Source organism: Gigantopelta aegis, unplaced genomic scaffold (genome assembly GCF_016097555.1).
Source record: "Gigantopelta aegis isolate Gae_Host unplaced genomic scaffold, Gae_host_genome ctg2593_pilon_pilon, whole genome shotgun sequence".
Lineage (NCBI taxonomy): Eukaryota > Metazoa > Mollusca > Gastropoda > Neomphalida > Peltospiridae > Gigantopelta > Gigantopelta aegis.
The window spans coordinates 26,155-46,711 of record NW_024532965.1 but is presented as its reverse complement, the minus strand read 5'-3'; the positions used below and the strand labels follow the sequence as shown (position 1 = coordinate 46,711).

Below are 20,557 nucleotides of genomic sequence, written 5' to 3'. Positions count from 1 at the left end.
ACATAGTGAAATAGCACAGTACTTAAGAACATTAGGGCCGATACCATCAATACCCATAGCTTTGTTAGGGTCGAGGGCAGCAAGTACTTCATATACATCACTCTCTGAGAAAGTAATCTCACTAATAGAGACACCATTTACTGGAAAATCTTGCAGGGAGGGTAAAGAGTAGTTGCGTCTGGTAAAAACAGAGTGAAAGTATTGATTAAATAAATTGGCCTTTTCCATGTCAGAACTTGCTTCTGAGGAGTCTGAACGAATGGTAGCTGGCAGGGAGTTATGTGTGGTTAGACAATGCATGTAGTTGAAGATTTTGTAGTTTTTTATTTGCAGCAAATGTAGAGACAAGGTGAGATTCATAGTTTAATTTTGCCTCAGCTATATTAGCTTGAAGGAGAGATTCAGATGAGGCTAGATTAGATAAATTTTGAGGAGAAGGAGTTGATCTAGCTTTCTTACGAAGTGAGTGAACTTTATTCAAATGATTTTGGATGCTTGCAGTAAACCACTTGGGGCGTTGATGTGCCCGGAGTTTGACCTTAGAAACAAACAAACTCATAGCAGTTAAAAGCGATTGTTTGAGAGACATCCAACAGGTTTCAACATCATTGAGTTGAAAAATAAAATCAAAATTGTAATCAAGAAGATAAGAAGGAAAGACCATCCCAATCAGCTTTGGAATAGTCATATACATATCGGGGAGATATCAGGTTAGGGTTGGGTCTTGATTTGGCAATAGAAAATGATACTATAAAATGATCAGATTGAATACTTAGTCCTTGGTGAGGATGAATAGTGAGATTGTTGAGATAATTATCGCAGTTGGTCAAAACTATGTCAAGAATATTCCCTTTGATATGTGTAGGGGCTGACACCAGTTGCTCCAGATTGAGATCAAATGCAAGATCGCAAATCATGGTAGATATGAGAGGAGGAGCTAGACAGTGTATCCCAGTCTATGTCTGGGCAATTGAAATCTCCTGTAATAATAATGTGATAATTTGCAGAAGAGAGAGTAGACAGATAAGATAATAAGTTCTGGAAGTAGACTTGACTAGAGTTGGGTGAGGAGTAAACAACACAGAGGATGAAAGGTAGAGGAAGGATATTTTTTGATTTCAACAGTAATGACTTCTAAGTTTGAGGGAGAGGAAAGAAGAATACATTGCATACTGTGATGTACAGCCAGAAAGAACCCCACCACCCCTGGTATTCCTGTCTTTACGATAAAGAATAAAGTTGTTGGGCAGAATTTCGTTGTCATATATATAACTAGACAGCCAGGTTTCAGTGATGGCATAGATATCAAAAGGGGATGAGTAGACAAATGATTGGAATTGAAGAAGTTTGTTTACTAGACTACGTGAATTCCAGAGACAAATTTTGAGATTGTCAGTAAGTCAATCCTTGGAGGTACTAACCCTGGTGGAACTTTGATCAGGAACTGAAGTTGGGGAAGGCGTTAGATCGTCTAATACTGGAGCATGTTCTTCTCTGACTGAGGAGGTCCTTTGGTTAGGGGCATCATCACCAAGCTGAGGATAGCGTTGAAACATGAAATCGATAACTTGACCATGCAACTTCTTATTGATGAAAATGCAAGAGCCTCGAATTTTTACCTCGCTTTTGCTGTGCCCTGTCTGTATTAATGACCAGCGTTCCTTCAGGAGGAGAGCTTCTTGTGCTCTATCAGTAGGTGACAGATCTGGCTTAATAATGAAAGATTTGTCCAGTCTGTTTCTTTTAGAAAGGACCTTTGAGACGTCTGCAGCTCTGTTGAATTTTACCTGGAGTGGACGGGGACGTTTGAGTTTCTCTTGGTATCTTCCAAGCCGGAGAGAGTCTCTAATTGAGTATTCGTTAAAGGAACTGTCTAGTTTGGATATGATGGAGGTGACACTTTTAAGATCAGCCATAGCCCTGTTGAATTTGGAAGTGCCTTTTGGGCATTCCTTTATTCCATATATTACAATGTTGAGATTTCTGTCTATATCAGCAGGCTTAATCGACTTGTTGGCTGAGGTAGAATTGGTTGGAATCTGCGGGACTTGCAAAGTGGGAGGCTGAGTAGACTTGGAAATATTAGAAATGAGTTTAACTGAGATTTCAGAAAGAGAATCATTAATGCGCTGAATTTCTGACTGAACAGGAGGAGAGACATCACAGTTAATGGACAACTCAAGGGAAGAAAGTTGGCTCTGAAGAACAGAGACTTCAGTCCTAATTTCTTCAATCTGAGAGAAAAGCGTGAAAACACAGATTTTATACAAAATGGGCAGACATAAGGATAAGTTGGAGCCAGAGAAGAAGTAATGCCAACACATTTGCTGTGAGACCATTGAGAACAAGCCTCACAATCAACCATGTGACCAGAGTCTTCTGATAAGGAACAGACACAATGAACAGATGAGGATGGATTTGAAGGCTTGAAATTTATTCTTATTAGCTAGTTTATCCTTATTAGCTAGTTTATCCTTCACTCTCTGTTTATTTGAAACAGTTCGACGTAGTTGATCATCAGAAACACCACCATCAGAAGACAAGCCCTTGTGATCTGCCATTTTTTCAATTATTGTTAACTAATTCAATTTATCCATGGTTTGTCTTTGTCGAAAAGTAGGAATTTCCTAGAGTGGAAGATGATTTCGGTGTTTTGCTGTGAGATTGTGGTGTGCTGTTTTGTGAAATCGAGGGGCTGCTTAAAGCAGGTCTTCCGAGATTGAGGGTAGAATTCGACGAATCGACGATGTCAAAGCAGGCGAAAGTGTGCTTGCTTTTATCGCCCAGGTCTCTGAACCACTCAATCACAGAGGCCGAGTTTTTCCACTGGTTGACAGCTGTTTTTAATCTGACGTTGCTGATGATGTTGTCGAGGATTTTCTTGCTAACGATGCCCATTTCAGTTTTTGCAGGGTTTATCAGTCGACATGGAAGGGTGCTTTCGAAATTTTCCTTGATCTTTGAGTGTTATGAAGGCTTCTTTTTTGGCCATGATCTCCATTCGGTCTTCTATCTTCAGATTTTCAGCAATGGTCTTGGCTTCGGTGTTGATATCGTCGTACAGGTGTTCGTTCGCGGGTTTGTAGTGCTTGGTGATGTTTTCTCTGAGCAGTTTGTCATATTGGTCTTTTCCAGCAGGTAGAGATTCCTAGTTTTGTCGACGGGGATGAGCATTTCCTTGGAGTTCTTTATCTTTTTTATATCATTGCTAAGGGTGGCTTGGAACTGGTCGTGTACTTTTCTAACCCGTGCTCTGTCTAAACGACATCGAGCACTCTTCAACAGACTTAGATACTTCAGTATATATATATATATATATATATATATATATAATATATATAATATAATGTACATTTATTTATTCTTTAATACTAAAAGTAAATATATTGTTTAAATTAAAAGTCATTAAACTTTCATATAACATATTGTTCAGTATTACTAATTCAATGTAGTCTTGTCACTATGTAACATAACTATCATATTTAGTCGGCCACAACCCCCTTATTTCTAATCTTGTTGGTCGTTGTTATAATTAATCTACTACAAACTTATCAGGGCTGATCAGTTCACTGTACTTGCAACTACAAAATATCTCTCATTGAAAACATTTCTCTTTACCACAGTACTAGTTCTAATTACTACCTTTAGTGGAGTTATTTGTACATCTAGTAAGTATAAATGAGTTATATATTATAGAATATCAATTAACAATAGTGGACAAAAATTTGAACAGATCAGTTTAATATTTTTTATGACTCATCATCATATGATGTAACTGTATATTTTGTATTTGTTCCTTTTGTAACTGTTGCTACAACAATTAGAGGAAACTAAGAGAGATTAATTAGTTTTTAAATTGACATTATTATATATGAATGTAATAGTAATCTAATTATTATTAAGTACATTTAATTTATCATTATATAAAAGGATAATCATGTCAATTGTACCAATTTACTTTAAAGTGAGTCAATTGATTTAATTTAATTCGTGGTTATATATAGGTTTGAATATAATATAAGATGATATGTTTATAATAACCATCACATTATTTTATTTGTATAGAATTTGATAGTCATGAGTAGTTACTAGACTGAGTAATTAATTAAACAAAATAATATTGATAGATCATAATTCTGTGTAAGATGGTCATTACTTAGTAACTTACTTAGAATTATCTCCTGTTTCATTCCATAGTAACTATGGATTGTATATGAGATAACCTCTGTACCCTATTATGTATGATCTTTTAGAAGTCAATTAGAAGTACAGGAACTCTTAATTCCATAGTAATTAGAAAATGTTATGTCTGTATATATATTATATAATATACAGACATAACAGGATACTATTATTACAACTGTTTTAGACGGATACAAATAACCTAAGTAACTATGAATTAGTTAAACCAATCAATTTAACAATATAGTATTGTGTAGATTGATTTCTGTTATATAGTAAATCATTAAAATTAAGTACATAATCCCAGTATTGTATCCAAAACGACAATATGACATATATTGTATAATTAAAACAATTAATAAACTAAGTCTTTCTTTTAATTATTCTCAAATTTTAATAATATTATAATATTGTAATATTATATATTATAATAATAATATATAATATTGTAGAATATCAATCAACAATAGAGGACAAAAATTTGAACAGATCGTTATAATATTATTTTATGACTCATCATCATATGATGTAACTGTATATATATTTTGTATCGGTTCTTCTGTATATCTATTGTTACAACAATTAGAGTAAACTAAGAGAGATTAATTAGTTTTTAAATTGACATTATTATATATGAACATAATAGTAATCTAGTTATTATTGAGTACATTTAATTTATCATTATATAAAAGGATAATCATGTCAATTGTACCAATTAGTGGTAATATATAGGTTGAATATAAGATGATATGTTTATAATAATCATCACATTATTTTATTTGTATGGAATTTGATAGTCATGAGTAGTTACTAGACTGAGTAATTAATTAAACAAAATAATATTGATAGATCATAATTCTGTGTAAGATGGTCATTACTTAGTAACTTACTTAGAATTATCTCATGTTACATATCATAGTAACTATGGATTGTATATGAGATAACCTCTGTACCCTATTATATATGATCTTTTAGAAGTCAATTAAAAGTACAGGAACTCTTAATTCCATAGTAATTAGAAAATGTTATGTCTGTATATATAATATACAGACATAACATGATATTATTATTACAATTGTTTTAGACGGATACAATAACCTAAGTAACTATGAATTAGTTAAACCAATCAATTTAACAATATAGTATTGTGTAGACTGATTTCTGTTATATAGTAAATCATTAAAATTAAGTACATAATCCCAGTATTGTATCCAAACGACAATATGACATATATTGTATAATTAAAACAATTAATAAACTAAGTCTTTCTTTTAATTATTCTCGAATTTTTGACATATGCATGAAATCTATCATTCATTCAGAACACTCTGTCCATTTTGTTATAGTGATATCATGGATAGGAATGCATGGTGGGTTAAGTGCAAATACAAATATTTAATAAGTATATTTACAATAAACCACACCTATTGATGGTTGTATAGATGAAACCATGTATCAAACTTGCTGTGGAGTAGAATTTGACTGGTCAAAGACTTGCTTTGTAATTTTAAGACATTATGTTGCATTATTCAAAGCACTTATTGACTTAAATAATACAAAAAATATCAACTTTTAAAAATTTAACTGCACAATTAGAGCTATATATATGGTGTTAACTATAACTAAGTCATGAGTTTTCTTTTATAGTTATTAACCAGAGAAATAGAATTTGATAAAACTTTCATAAGTTTCTGATAATCAATGACCCCATCTCCATTGGTGTCAGCTGCTTTGAAAAGCATATCAATTGCTTCTTGTTTAATGTTTAATGATTTATGAAACTGCAAAAATTCTTCGTAAGATATAACTCCATCTTTGTTAGCATCCATGATGTTAAAAACTGAATCAATCAATACTTTTACACGTTCTTTAGAATCTGGTTGAGAAACAAATTTTTTTGCACGTTGGATAAACTCCTCTTCAGTAACATCTTTTTCGTCAACTAACGAAGTAGATTGAATTACTTTAAAGTAGTGCTTTTCCTCATCTGGACCTTCGTTTCTATAGGCAGCTAGATTTTTAGCTACAATAGCTAAGTCTTCATTATTAACAACGCCACTTTTGTCTACGTCCAAAAGAGCAAAACGCCATTTCATTTTCTTGATCCAGGTAGGACTGTCAGTAAACGAGGTATCCATCTTGACTGGTGTATGTAGACCCTCAACACAACAGACTAAATGAAAAGCAAAGAGATAAAAAGTTAACAGATGTCTTTATTCGTATTATCGAAATGTAAGTGTTTAAATTATATATACCACGACGTAATACGATTAGATTATAATAGTGTTGTTGATGCAATTATGCTTACTAATATATACGTATTAAAAATTCCAGACAGTATGCAGCACTTAAATCACATGGGTTTTGGTCTAACTTGGACTAAATGATAAGAAAGAGTAATTCTACAATGAACAATAGCTATCATCATATTAACATGTAATCACAATGATGTCCTGAATTATAGTCAAATATATTTAAGACTTCATAACAGTATATAAATATTTAGTATTATGTGTCATGGACTCTAACTGGATATTATGTATAATTTAATGTAATTAACGTTTTAATGTAGTTGTTAGTGATGTTTATTGTAGTATATTGTTACCACTAGTGTAATATAATACTTGTATTTTCAATGTTAAAATTTTATTTCTACAGGAAATCATTGACATGTCAGATTAAAACATGTTAATAGTTACAACATCATGAACTTATTTACTTCTACAATATGGTTTTACATTGGATATATTTACATAATATTTCATGTTTATTATAAAGTATTCCTGAATGTAGAGTACTAGCTCTCTATGTCCAATACAAGTTACAGACAATGTATATTTATATAATGATCTGTCTAGCCATATCCTTGATATTCCAATTCATAGTAAAATGGATATAAGTATTTTTAAAGATTATAAGTTGTTATGATAGCAGCTTAGCCATATATGGAAGTGAATCCTGTGATAACTTAAGTTTAAAATCAACTTCCTTTTCAAAATGTCAGTCTTCCTTCTATTTTGTCTTATTGGATTGACTTTAATTGATGAATCCCTTAATCTAAATAACAGTCGAAATCCACTTTCTCATTGTGATGAAGGCAAACACTCGATGTTATCAGTTTTAATTCTTCATTCCTTATATCCAGGTCATTTCTTTCCTCTGGTAGCATTGGGAGCTGAACTTATAAGCAGAGGTCATCAAGTGACTTTATTGGGACCAACTATTGAAGGATATGAACATCTTCCCAAGTTGGCTAATTCACACGGAATGAAAGTTATATCAGCAGACTTTATACCTGGCTGGGTATATGAACAAGTAGTTGAAACGGGTAAGCATGAAGGTAGTGGTGATTTAACAACTATCTTGTACAATATAACACAAACATTATTCAATGCAAGTGAAGACAATGAAATGTATCTATTGAAAATGAAGAAAGAGATTGATAAGTTGAATAGCAGTAATTATGATTATATAATATCTGATATAGCTACTGCGTATGTTGGATATTACATACAAAGTGCTTGGAGTAATGACAATATAATGCTTGTTATGCCAACAGTACCAATTCAACCTACATATTCAATACCATGGCCTTTTCCATGTCTATTTAGTCCAATATCTGATAATATGTCATTTTATGATCGATTTCTGACCACTGTTCTCTACAGTCCTATAGAGAAACTAACATTTGTTATAATTGATTTTCTTTTAAGGATTAATAAAGAGCGGAGTATTTTTGATGCCAGTATAAAATTTTTGAACAACCACTTTTAATAAACTCAGTAATTGGATTTGATTGGCCAAAAACTATTCTTCCTCTTCAACATTATGTTGGTCCTATGTTTCTCTCAACATCACCTCCTCTAGACTCCACTCTTGTTCAATGGTTATCAAAGAATTCTCCAGATTCTCAAGTTATTTACATTAGTATGGGTACAACTGGTGAGGTCACTGATGAAATGGCAAAAAGCATTCATTGAACTTTCAACGAACTACACCATTGTATGGTCATTACGTCAATCTAATCAAGACATTCTTAATGGACTAACTATTAACAAAGATCGCGTGTACATCTCATCATGGGTATCACAGATCACAATGTTACAACATCACTCAGTGGTCCTAGCAATATTACATTGTGGTATCAATGGTGTCATGGAGGCCCTGTACCATTCTGTACCTGTTGTATGCTTTCCAAGTGTATTTGAGCAGTTTGATGTTGCCTACAGACTTGACTCTCAAGGTTTAGGAATATGGTTCATCCCAAGTAAAGTGAAAACATATGATATTGTGGACTCAGTTCACAAAATTAGAACAGGCGGCTACAATGAACAAGTTAGAAAAGTGAGTCATTTATTAAGAGCTGGTGGAGGAGCTAAGAAAGGTGCTGATCTGGTAGAGCTATATGCTGATATAGGACATGATCATGGTATCCCTTCATTTATTCGCTATAAATGGAACTTTTACAGTATTATAATATTGATGTATGGTTAGTGATAGTAAGCAGTGTCATCATAATTATCTGGTGTTGCAGTAAAATTTGTAAATGCTGTCGAAGTTGTTGCTGCTGTCGTCGGTCATCAAAAGATTAAGCAAGATTAAATACCTGTACTTAATTCATTTGTATAATTATTATTTTGATACATTTAAATTAGATTGTTGTTCCTTTTTAACTAAAATTTAATAATATCAATTTGTTACAGAACTATCAAAAGTATTACACAATTATTAGTTACATCCATAACTAGTGTGTGTACAGTATATACAATATGACATGTTTTGTTTATAATGTACATATATGTTTATATATATATATAAAGATAATTTTTTCTTTCTTTACTAATATCAGTAAGTATATTGTTATAAAAAGAAAATTAAATGTCAGTTGCACTTTGCGTATCTTTTCAGTACTCATTGATTTCTTGTCATATTTAGTCAGTTTCACTGTACTTGCAACTATGAACTATCTCTCATTGAAAATGTTTCTCTTCACCACATTACTTGTAAAATACTACTTCCTATGGAATTTTATGTACTTTAGTAACTATGAATGAATTATATAACATTAAGTTCTCTGTTAACATAGAACATGATGTGGTACATATTCAGATAAATATTATGTGTCTTATTTGTCTGATTTAAGATCAATCATTAAAAGAATTATGTTATTCAAACATTATTTGACTAAATCATAAGAAAAAGAACTCTAATTGGGTATGTGTATTATTTGAACCTTTTGTTTCTGTAATTTGTTTAAAAATGGAATAATGTTTAAAAAAGTGTGGGATCACTGGTATCTTAGTTGTAGGAGTAACAACTACATATCAACAACATTACTATAGTGATATTTATTATAATATATTTGTCACTACTGTAATAAACTATTTTAGATGATTCTTATTTTTAAGTCAATATAAAATTAAATACGATAAAATTATTATAATCAGTAGTGTGTGTTTCCAGTTCACCGATGTCAGTAATCATATTCATAGTTGGCTTTAATGAGATTCATGAGCGTACACAGTTGCGCCCACAAGAGCATAAGACAAAATCTGCAGTACATATAAAAGGAAACGAAAACAACCTTGGATAGGTTGTGTTGTGGGCCAGCGTTCTGCAATGCATCAGACCTCTGAGATGGTTACCAGCATACTCTACGGAGTATCCGAAAGGCCGACTAGGATAGGGCTGGTAGTCTCCCTTTAAACGAGATGAGGCTGGTGTATTGTGGTTCCCGGTTCCTGAATGCGATATTCCCTAAGAGCTGGAATCCCGTACGGCTGGTTTTAAGTTAGGGCGATGCTCCAGCCAGGATTACCTCGCGAAGACGAGGGTTACCAAGCCAGGTGGCGTCCCAGCTAGCAATAGCAGGGAATCCTGGAGCCTAAGTGGAAGCCTGAGTGGGTGAGCGAGTAGGAATCGTTTGGGCAACACAACATGTTTTTTTTTTTATAAATCTTAAATTTTTAATGAAATCTACCTACATAACATGTTACTATGACCAAAGAACAACTAAACCATGTCATGCTGTTACATACACATAAGGACTATACTGATAACATAAACTTATTAGAAATAGCTAAAGACTTTGTTTCCTTTAACGACAGACGAATTAATTTTTTTTGGTCATTTTTGATTCTTTAATAATATAAATACAACTAATTATAAGGTCACCCCCCCCCCCCCCCCCAACTCAAAGTTCATTCCTACCCCCCCTTGTCATACATTGGGCAACACAACATGTTTTTTTAAATAATGTTTTGATTTATTTAAAACTACCTGTTAGTAGAACTGGCCCTCTGACTGTCATAGAGAACATTTCACGATTTTGCTTTAAGATGTATGGTATATACATAATATACAATTGGTATTACAAACTTAAACTGACAAAGAAAATTTTTAAAAATATTGTTAGCATAAGCGTTTTCATATAATGATTTTTGATTGGTTTGACTGGTTTAATAGATACATTGAAATGCTGATATTGAGAATGTAATAAAAATTAAAGACATGATATTTAATATATTATTTATAAAAAACACACACACATTAATTTGAAATTAATAACGCTGTTTTTTATGTTACTTTTATTTATGAAATAAATACATTTGCATGAATTTGCTGTTCATTTTTGCTGGTCAGTTTGAAAAATGACAGTAACAAAACATTATACATTCCATCTCTTAATACTATGATATTACAATATCATATACTACAATAAGAGGCAATGGATATAACCATACATGTTTATTTGTACATGTACATGTATGATATATTAATGATAGATAAAATAGTGTCATATCATTTTGTCTAATCCTGTTTTGTCTGACATACATCAGAATCTTGAGAATTGACTTTCACTATAAAAGAAAAGTATGATCTATGAGATTATACATTATCTGAACTCTTTAGGGCATACAACTACTGGTATTAATTTAAAACTTCATTGAAATCTAGGTCATTTTAATTTTACACAAACTTTATCAATGTTTATATTATATCAGACAAATGACTACAAACCAACAGATGGACAATAGGAGGATGTAGTCAATTTGTGTACAAAATATAACAATCATCTTTTTGGATCATTAGATATTTAATGATCCAAATCTTGTCATTCTGACTCCATCCCCTTTTAATATCTATTGCTATTGCATATCAATTTCAAAGACTTTGTTATTAAAGGATTATATACTATATGTAAGGATATTATAACACATCTTAGGTAGAGGGGATTACCTTGTTCACATAAGCTAATCATAAAAAATTTGAACATATCTTGTGTGTAACTATATGAAATGAAGCAAATTATACAAAAGTATATGGAACTATGTCCTTGTATGTTGTCTTATTTGGTTTATGAATTTATTGAAAGTTTACCATTTGTCAAGTAGAACTTACATCATTGCTAATGATGTGATTTGTATAAGATATGTCATGATTAGGTCATGCATGAAGCATTCTTTTATTTGTTTGATGGACAATTATGGCTCTTCTTAATAAAAATAGAAGTTGGTAGGTAAGCTAAACTTAACATAGCTCTCTCTCTCTCTCTCTCTCTTTTCTCCCACTCTCTCTTTCTGTTTCACTCTCTCGATATCTCTCTCTCTCTCTCTTTCTCTTTTCAGTTTCTCTCCCTCCTTCTCTCTCTCTCTCTCTGTTCTTGGGATGTAACTTGCACAGATACCTATGCTATTCATTGTTATAAAATTATGTTATTGATTGTACTGTTTATTATAATAGAATTTTTAATATTATAGTAAAATAGGTAGTCCTCTCTCTCTCTCTCTCTTCCTCTCCTTATTGGTCTTTTTCATTTTTCATTTTTAAAAGCTGAATTAATTGATTTAATCAACCAGTGGTCATATATAGGTTGAATATAATATAATATTAAACATTGATAATAGCAAAGATTACACTATTTTATTGTATACTGACTGACAGTCATGTTTACTCATTGCGTAGTAATCAATTAGACAATTGAATTTTAATAGACACCAAACCTGTTTGTTATGTCTGTTACTGTGGAATTTATCATTAGATAACTTTCATACCATATATGAAGATCCAGGAAATGCAGGAACTATCAATCCATAGTAATAAGAATTCTAAATATTGTATACACTAATAAGACTTATATCATTTATAACATCAAACTAATTACCTACTTCACTTATAATATTAAGAAATTCTATTATTACAAAACACTACTATCAATGATACTAGTAACAGACAATGAACAGTGAGGGAAATTTAGGACATAGGCTATTTAATGTAAGCAGAGAAATGAGTCGATCAATGGGTAGATATTTGGACAAAGGAATGGATAGATGAAGGATAGCAAGAGGATAGCATGGGTCATCTTGTGTATAAATGGTAACTTAATGGAAAATGAACAGATAATTTATTTTTAGGTTATTAGGTTTTAATAATTCAATTCCTTGTCATTTGAACTCCACCCACTTTTAATATCTACTATTAATATATGTCTACTTCAAAGATTTTGCTACATCAAACAATTAGTTATATATTGTCTATCAATGATATTATGTACATGTCTCCGTATCAGGTAAAGGGAATTACATGTTTTCAGGAGAAAAAGATTTGAACATAGTTTATTGCAAGTACATATAATACAGTATATCATAATCATCTGTGTTGTTATAAATTGTGTGTGTGCTACTTTTGTAAATGTTGTAACAGCAATTAAAAATAGAAAAAGAAATATTAATTAGTCTTTATGTTGACATTATTATATATGAACATAATAGTAATCTGGTTGTACTTAAGTACATATTTAATTAAAGTACTTATTTAATTTATAATTATATAAAATGATAATCATGTCAATAGTAGCAGCTCACTTGAAAAGTGAATTAATTGATTTAATTTATCAGTGGTAATATATAAGTTGAATATAATAGAATATGATGTGTTGATAATAGTAAACATGAAATTGTTTTATTTGTGTATTAATTTACAGTAATGTGTAGCTAATTGACTGAGTAATTAATCAAACAGTAGAATTTTCATGGATGAGAAACTTACTTGTGAGGGTCTGTTACAATGGAATTTATGTTGACATAACATCCACATCACAATACACATGACATGGGAATATTACAACTGAATTATATTATTTATATATACTAAGTCATATGTCTTTTCTAATAGTTAAGTTGAGAAATAGAATAGTCCTTTAAAAAATGTGATTATACATGAGATACTTAGACTACATACTATTATCTAAACAAGTCATGAGTCTCTTCTTACAGTTATTAATAGTTATTAAGCTGACAAAAAGAACTTGAAAAAGCTTTCACAACTCTCTTGATAATCAACAACCCCATCTCCATTGGTGTCAGCTTTATTGAAAAGTTCATTGATTGCTTCTTGTTTAATGTTTAATGATTTATAAAACTGCAAATATTCTTCATAAGATATAACTCCATCATTATTAATAATCCATGATCTTAAAGCCTGCATCAGCTAATTCTTGCAAACGTTCTTTGGCATCTGGCAGAGAAACAAATTTTTTGGCTTGTTCCACAAACTCCTCTTCAGTAACTCCTTCTTTATCAATTAATGAGATAGCTTTAACTATTTGATAGTAGTGCTTTTCCTCATCTGAACCTTCATTTCTGAGGGCAGCTAGTTTTTTTAGCTATAATAGCTAAATCTGCATTATCAACATACCATTTTTGTCTGCATCCAAATGGGAAAAACGCCATTTCATTTTCTTGATCCAAGTAGGACTGTCAGTAAACGAGGTATCCATTTTGACTGATGTATGTAGATCCTCAATACAACAAAGTAAATGAAATGAGAAGGAAAATAATGAAGGAGGAAATAACACGTGCTTTTATTAGCGTGCAAATATAAGATACATATATAAATTAAATTCATACATTAGGATGATGGGTGTGTTCTCCATTATCCTAAATGTTTGAATCTTGGATATAAAATATAGGTCAATAGCTTCAAAATAAGGAAGTCATATGTTTCTGGTTTACAAGTATATAGTTTATCTAATGTGAGTGTTGGTTAAAAAGAATTTATAATGATAGAGTACTAGCTGTAATCCAGTACATTAACAAAGATATATATATATATATATATATATATACAGACACTGTAGATTTCCTAGGAATTCATGGGTGCATGCACAAGGTTTGTCTCATACAGACAATGGGCTAGATTTAATGACAATATGGCTTTGATCTCTAATCTTGTCCAATATGGAGTACAAGGTACAACATTAAGACAGATTATTGCACAGTCTTCATGATTTTACCGGAAATTCACGATTATTATAACTATTTATAATTTTACCAAATAATTGTGATTCCTTGCAATTCTTCGTTCTTGATTTCTTTGTTAGTCTTCTATTTTTTTATTAATTTACATAGTACATAATATATATATAATATATAATATATATATATATAATATATACATTTATTTATTCTTAATAATAATAGTAAATATATTGTTTAAATTAAAAGTCATTAAACTTTCATTATAACATATCGTTCAGTGTTTACTAATATTTCAATGCACACACTAACTAGTCTGCCACACCCCCTTACTTCTAATCTTGTGGGTTCGTTGTTATAATCAGTCTACTATAAACGTATCAGGCTGATCAGTTCACTGTACTTGCAACTACAAAGTACCTCTCATCAAAGATATTCCTCTTCAACACAATACTTGTACTTCTTATAATTGCTACTTCCTATGGAGTTTACTGTACATCTAGTAAGTATAAGTGAATTATATAATATTGTGTTCTCTGTTATATATCAATAGATTATGACAAAATGAAAGGTCATTCAAATCAAAACTGTTTCTATTACTTGATGTGTTCTTAAATTGTCTACTATAGTCAAGAACAAAGACAATTCCAGTATGTATTCATTACAAAGTAATTCTTTCAAACTAAGAATTCTTAAATCATTCACTTAATAAATTTTATTACTTTCCAAAGTGAAATGTGTTTATTAATTTGTTTTATACATAACAGAATATTCATATATTATAGTTTGTACAAAATAATTTTCTTCATGAATCCATTATTTAAAAATTATATTGTATCTATTATATTATGTTTAGTACTATAAACTGTTGTATTTCATTGTGATAATATTCATTTTTATAGGATATCCAGGCCAAAGGTACCTGAACGTTAACACTTAGAAACATTATTGGCTGTAAGTAACAATATGATGTATCTAGATATAATAGACATATGTTGTAGTGGAGGTGATGATACAACAGAAATTACAAGTTCATTGTGACTATATCACTGACTGTCCTTGTATTGTAATAGTTCTCCTAATACATGTAGTAAGTATATAATACTAACTTATCATATGAACTTGTAATGTGTTACTATAGATATTATGAAATCTGAGATCTCTTCAACTAATTCACAAATATTAATTGAATTAAATCAAGCTAATGAGATCAATAGAGATTATTGTTTCTATTCTACAATATGTCCATATGTTTGGTACTGTAGTCAACATAGTATAGAATGTAGTAAGTTATATCTATATATTATTATAATGTGTCATATTGATATACTTATAGAAATAAAGCAGCAGCATCTGTGGATAGCAAATAGAGCACAACTTTTGCTCCTCTTCTTCCTCCTTTCCCTATAAGTCAATACTCCAGCCATAGTCCTTTGTATGCATTACTGCAATGAATGATGCCTACAACCGTGAGCAAACCACAAATGGATGCATAAACATGTACATTATTATATTATTGTGTTTGTTTAATTCTGCAGCGATGTATGGCGGGGGAATGTCCGAATATTGGCAGGAGGAGGAGAACATTTTGATGGATGTTTGTATCAGAGAAATTCTGATCCTCCCATTCTTCCATCTGTTGATCCTCCCATTCTTCCTCCTTCTCCTGTTCTCCCCCCGTAAGTCAGCCATAGTCCATGCATGCATTATTGAACAAGTAATGCCTACAACATGAGCAAACACAAATGATGCACAAACATGTACATTATTATATTATTGTGTTCGTTTAATTCTGTAGCGATGTATGGTGGGGGAATGTCCGAATATTGGCAGGAGGAGGAAGAGAGTAAAATGAAGTGTAAGTTCTGTAAGCAATTGTGTCATGATTGTTTCATTTCTTCTTCAACACAGATATTATTGTGCTCACGGCACTTTGAGGAATTATCAGTAACACATTACAGCTATTTCTCACTGTTGCATGTACTTCTATTTGCATAGATATCTGATGATGGGAAAAGGTGGCGGGGAAAAGTATAGGCAGCAGACTAACTGTCCTTTTCACTTTGTGTAGGCACAAAGACTATAGGGCAGTTAGTCTGCTGCCAACCATCCTGCCAATCTGGGGGTGAGTATATATAATATAGCATGTGATGAGTGTGGTAATATCTATGTTCTTTTTAGATTCTCCATAGGAAGAAGCCCAAGATCAGCAGACACAAATATAACCACTAACAGTAAAAAAGTAAGCTGAAACATTATTTATAAGTCAATATAGCAATGTCACTTCCTTTTAATTTAGGTACAAGGACAGACTATCATATACAACTTTAAAGACCATTACATACAACATTAGGCCATTTTATACATATAATTTATTTCATATTAATATAATATAATTTTAGTATAATATGCTTATATTTACATAATGTTAATTGTACATTTTAAAATAATAATAGTAACATTTCATGATAATAATAATAATGATATTAGTAAAAATAATGAAAATAGTTTCTTGAAATATTTGTGACTTCAAAAGAGAGCCAAGAAAAGCAGAATCAGTGGAGCTGTGTTGCTGCACATTAGCGAGCCCCTCCTAAGATTCAACATTAATTAAACTAATTATTTATTCTAGGTAAATTTTACACACATGGCACCGCTACGTTTTCGTTGGTTGACAATCGATACATTAAAAGAAATTGTCAAGTCTTTGATTGATAGTCCTTGTTTGATTGTATTGTGATCATGTACATATGTGTATTAACATGTCTATTGTCATATACCAGATACTGTCTCATCTTCTGTAGAGAACATCCTAATAGATGTGGTTAGTAGTCTATGTACTGATACACTCTCATTATAATATTACTATTATAGATGTTCAATCTCTTCCTCCAATGATCTCTATACCAAGTACTATTGATAAAATAGAACCAATTGATTCTAATATGGTAACTATTAAAGAGGTTAGTACAGTGACATATATCTCACCACTAACAATGGAAGAAATAATTCAATGTAAGATAATAACTTAAAATATCATAATAACTCTAATTTATTACAGTCATGAAAAGGATACTGGATATCAGTGAATATTAATATATTAGGAGTAACTTACTATTGGATTTAACTTATAAATATAACTGACACAATTAAACAATTATATTATATTTATTAAAGTTAATTTTTCTGTAATAATTGTTGAAACTGCTTTAACTTACTAACTAAATAAAAATAGTCTAACAAAATTAATAACTTCTTATGAATATTCATACTGTAAATATTTACAGTGGGAGTGGCTCAAATCACGTGGGTAATGGCTCTTAAGAGGAAAAGGAAGCTAGGCGTAGTAAATCCTCCTGACTTAACAGACCTCCTGATCTACCAGAGTAGTTAGTGCAAAGAGATGCAATATTGTAGAACCTGATAATGATGAGGATGATGTGTCTCGTTTACTTGAACTAAATGGCTTTAATAAGTTCATTGTTAGTGCCTTCAGAGGTAAACGATAACTCTATTGTTTAGGATGTAGTCAATTTATTGTACAGAACACAAGATAAAGCTCCGTCATATACCAGATATCACTACAACAACATTAATTGAAATGGGAATAAAAGTATGTGTCTCTCATTTAAGATTATTGATATATCACCTTGTAATGTGGTATTAAATACTAACTCCACCCAAAAATGGTGTCATATCTATATATGTGGTCCTATTATATCTGTCTGTAATTATAATCTGCCACTGAACTGTAATATGTTGCACACAATTCATTGTCTGTTAATAAGTGTGTTTAATAGTACTGTTTATTATAAATTATTTTCTTAATATTATAGTGAAGTAGGTAGTCAGTTTTGATGTCATGAAATGGTGTCAATCATATCAGTTCTTGCCTACAGGCAGAGAAAAGGTGAGGTAATGGATGGAAGGACAACAAGAGATAGCATGGGGTCAGACCAGTCAGCTATTGTACAAATGGTATCTTAATAGATAAATAAAGAAATAATATTTTTGGATCATTAGGTCTTCAATGATCCAATTCATGGTCATATTGAACTCCACCCACTTTTTAATATCTATTATTGATACACGTCAATTTCAAGACTTCGTTACATCAAACAATTAGGTAGATACTTTATATTAATGATATCATAACACATCTCTCCTTATCAGGTGGAGGTATTATGTGTTTCCAGGAGGCTTCTCATAATAGATTTGAACACAGCTTAGGGTAAGCACATGTAATACAAATATATTATACACAGTATTATAACAATATATTATACACAGTATTATACAATATATTATACAATATATTATACACAGTATTATACAATATATTATACACAGGATTGTATGGTAATATGTCCTTGCAGGGTGTCTTATTTAGCTGGTGAATTTATTGAGAGTTTACAACGTCGTCAAGTAGAGCTTAACATTACTGGCCAGTGATGTGTTGTGCATTAAGATAGCTGGTCTATGCCATGATTTAGGTCATGGTCCATTTTCTCATATGTTTGATGGACTGTTTATGTCCTTAGTTAATGAAAATAGAAATTGGAAGGTAAGATTCGTAGTTTAAACTTAATACATCTCTCTCTCTCTCTCTCTCTCTCCCTCTCCCTCTCTCTCCCACTCTCCCATTATAGCATGAACAAGCCTCTGTTGATATGTTGCAGTATTTAATAGATGACAAGACTTGTGGCCACAGTTTGAGTCATATCATCTAACACTTACTGATCTGATTTTCATCAAGGAACTTATTGCTGGTCCCTTACAAACTTCTACTTCCTCCCCAATACAAATCTCCTCTTCACATGATTGGCATTATCAGGGACGTCCAAGAAATAAAAGTTTTCTTTATGAAGTAGGCAGTCCCTGTAATCAATTCTGTTATTAGTTTTATATACTAGATTGTTGCTAATAAAAGAAATGGAGTAGATGTTGATAAATGGGACTATTTTGCTAGAGACTGTCATTGTGTTTGGGAATACCATAACTTTGACTGGAGACGTTATATGAAATTTGCTAGAGTTATAAAAGTTGATGGTATTTACCAAATATGTTGTAGAGATAAAGTAAGTCTTTATTTTGTGATATGTTTAATCATTGACCTTTTGTAGGAAGTAGGTAATTTATATGAAATGTTTCATACTCGAAACACTTTACATCGAAGAGCTTATCAACACAAAACCTCTAATGTTGTGGAATAAATGTTAGTACAAACATGACGTGTATTCTTGATGTTTATAATAATAGACCAGCCATATTGATATTCTATAGTGATAGCATGGGATTACATAGAGAGTGTTCTTAATTCATATCATTTTATACCACTAAGTTTTCATGCAATACCTCTTAATAATTATAACAATCCCTCCATTATATGGACAGGTTGCACTAGATTCTATTTATATTAGGAAACAGTTCTATTGAATATTGTCCCCAACATTACATATCTTGATATATTAGGATTACTGAAGCATTAGTAGCTGCTAATGAACCACTTTCTATAAAAGGAAAAGAAGGGTATGTCCCTATTTTATTAATGATAATTACACTGATAATTATTGTATAGACGTCTTGTCAAAATGTCAGATGCAATACATGATATGGTAGCTTACACACAATTAACTGACAGTGTTATACAGCAAATTATGATGTCATCAATCCACACCTTCAGAAGGTAAGACACTCCTACCAGTATTACATTATATTACATTATATTACATTAATATTATATTATATTATATTATATTATATATCTTATTATTATAATTATATATATTATATTATATACATTATATTATATTACATTATATTATATTATATGATATTATATTATATTATATTATATTACATTATATTCATTATATTATATTCTAGTATTATATTATATATATTATTATATTCATATATTTATTCTATTAGATTATATTAACATTACCTTATATTAATATTATATTATATTATATTAGATTATATTACATTATGTTAGGCTCAAAAATTATTAAGACAAATTGGAGAGAGGAAATTATACAAGTGTATAGGTCAAACACAACCTTCTATTGAACTAGAACTTGAATGAGGTAAATTAAAATGAAACAATTATATATAAT

The 20,557-nt window shown here is 31.0% G+C and overlaps 1 pseudogene; it reads left to right on the top strand.

Moving 5' to 3' along the window:
* Positions 1 to 8,337: 8,337 nt before the first annotated feature.
* Positions 8,338 to 20,526, top strand: LOC121391531 (annotated as a pseudogene).
* Positions 20,527 to 20,557: the final 31 nt, after the last annotated feature.